Genomic DNA, 2,235 nt, shown 5'->3' on the forward strand with positions numbered 1-2,235 from the left:
TGTTGGGGGGGTATGGGTGTAATGTTCATGTTGGGGGGGTATGGGTGTAATGTTCATGTTGGGGGGGTATGGGTGTAATGTTCCTGCTGGGGGGAGTATGGGTGTAATGTTCCTGCTGGGGGGAGTATGGGTGTAATATTCCTGCTGGGGGGAGTATGGGTGTAATATTCATGTTGAAGGGGATGTCTGTGCAGGAAGTTCTTGTATGATGGACACGGCGAGGATCTGTTCACACCTAGGAGTTCTGGATTCCCGAATCGCCGCAAATCGCGGCACACTCTTGCGATCCTTTTACTTTAAATATCGCCCCAACTGAGGCGTGATCTTTTCCGCGATTGTCACCTGATAAATCACAGGACTGCTTTTGGGAAACAGGCGTCCCGCGATTTTGTTTGTGTGATTTGTCAGGTGACAATATTGTCCCATGTTGGGGTGCCATTGAAAAGATCACAATCGGGAATCGAAGTAATTCCACCCGCGATCGAACGCCTAGGTGTGATCGCAGCCTAAGCGTCTTCTATCAGTTGCTGAGTTCACATTCTGGGGGAACATTTTCTTCCTCAAACATTCCACACATTCGCTTCATTCTTTATTCCACCGCTAATATATACTCCCTGTTGATCTTGTATAGTGCTTTTCTCTCTGAGGACTCCAAGTATTGGAGATGGCGTTGGCCGGGAATCGAACCCGGGTCAGCTGCTTGAAAGGCAGCTATGCTCACCACTGCACCACCAACGCAAGGTAGCATGTCTTTGTAGTGTGGGAGGAAACCGGAGTACCCGGAGGAAACCCACGCAAGCACAGGGAAAACATGCAAACTCCATGCAGATAGTTTCCTGGTCAGGATTTGAACCATGGACCCTAGTGCTGCAAGGCTAACCCCTAAGCCTCTGTGCTGCCCGTATGCGGCCTCTGTTCTCTAAGGCCCGCCCCCGCTGAGCGGAGTACATCAGTTATGTCCGCTCAAAGCGCCTCCAGAAGAAATCCAAACTTAACCTAAACTACAATCTATATATAATATATATATAACACTTCAAAACACACCCAAATAATAGCATCCCGTGTAGGCAGTCCCATTGCTGTCAACTGAGGTGCAGTGGCTATACCCAATGTGACATCTGTGTGAGTGCCGGTGCACGGCCCCGAACGCACCCAGGGTGCGTCCATGCAACTGCACTCGCATGGATGTCCTTTTTGGGGTAAACACAGCCCCCACACAGAGTACAGATTCATACACCCCGTGTGAGTGAGGCCTTGGACTTCTCCATAAAGGACCTCACTGGCGGGAAGAGTTCTCATTTCTCCAGAGAAAGCCTAAAGAAAGCTGGAAAGACTTCTCCCAACTCTAAAGACAAAAAGAGTTCCAACCAACCAAGTCTTCCCAAAGCTGCCTCATATCCAAAAGTTGCCAAGTGTGTAAATGTAGACCTTAAGCTTTAAGGTTAATCAAAAATATCACATTCAAAAAGGAAAGGTGTAACAAGGGGGAGTATGGAAGAGGGAGAGAGGCCGGAAAGGAGGGGTGGAGGGGAGGTTGGGGGTAAGGAAGGGGTGTGGGGGTTCCCCCAAACCCTCACCCCCTTCTTCCTCCAACCTCCCCCCCCCCCCTTTTCCTCCCTCTCTCCCTCTTCCATACTCCCCCTTGTTCCGGGGGAGTATGGAAGAGGGAGGAAAGGAGGGGTGGAGGGGAGGTTAGGGGTAAGGAAGAGGTGTAGGGGTTCCCCCAAACCCTCACCCCCTTCTTCCTCCAACCCCCCCCTCTTTTCCTCCCTCTCTCCCTCTTCCATACTCCCCCTTGTTCTACCTTTCCCTTTAGAATGTGATATTTTTGATTAACCTTAAAGCTTAAGGTCTACATTTACGCTCTTGGCAGGTTTTGGAGGACTTGGTTCGGTTCTCCCTTGTGCCTAGCAGGCTGTTTACCACCATCTCATGTACTTTTTTTACTGGTCATTATGTTTGGGCGATGTATTATCGAACCTTAAAGCTTCTTCTGGTCCCTGGGAGGGTTCCTCAGACTTTTTGTTAAGTCTTCTTCTAGGAACAACCAATTATTTGGTTTGTCCAGCTACATTGATGGTGATTCAGAAGCCACAAAAGCAAAAATGGAGGCCTGATGGGAGGACCCTCCGATTACTGGAGTGGCAGCCGCCACCAGTGTAAGGACCTGTGTTGGTACAGCCGTACCTGGTCCCTAGGAGGGTTCCTTAGACTTTTTGTTGTCTTCTAGGAACA

General features: G+C 49.7%; 1 non-coding gene across 1 annotated transcript; it reads right to left on the reverse strand.

The window, feature by feature from the left end:
* Positions 1-666: 666 nt before the first annotated feature.
* TRNAE-UUC (transfer RNA glutamic acid (anticodon UUC)) lies at positions 667-738 on the reverse strand. Its single transcript has one exon. It is a non-coding gene; the product is annotated as a tRNA-Glu (tRNA).
* Positions 739-2,235: the final 1,497 nt, after the last annotated feature.

This window comes from Aquarana catesbeiana, linkage group LG12, assembly GCF_042186555.1.
Source record: "Aquarana catesbeiana isolate 2022-GZ linkage group LG12, ASM4218655v1, whole genome shotgun sequence".
NCBI classification, from domain to species: domain Eukaryota; kingdom Metazoa; phylum Chordata; class Amphibia; order Anura; family Ranidae; genus Aquarana; species Aquarana catesbeiana.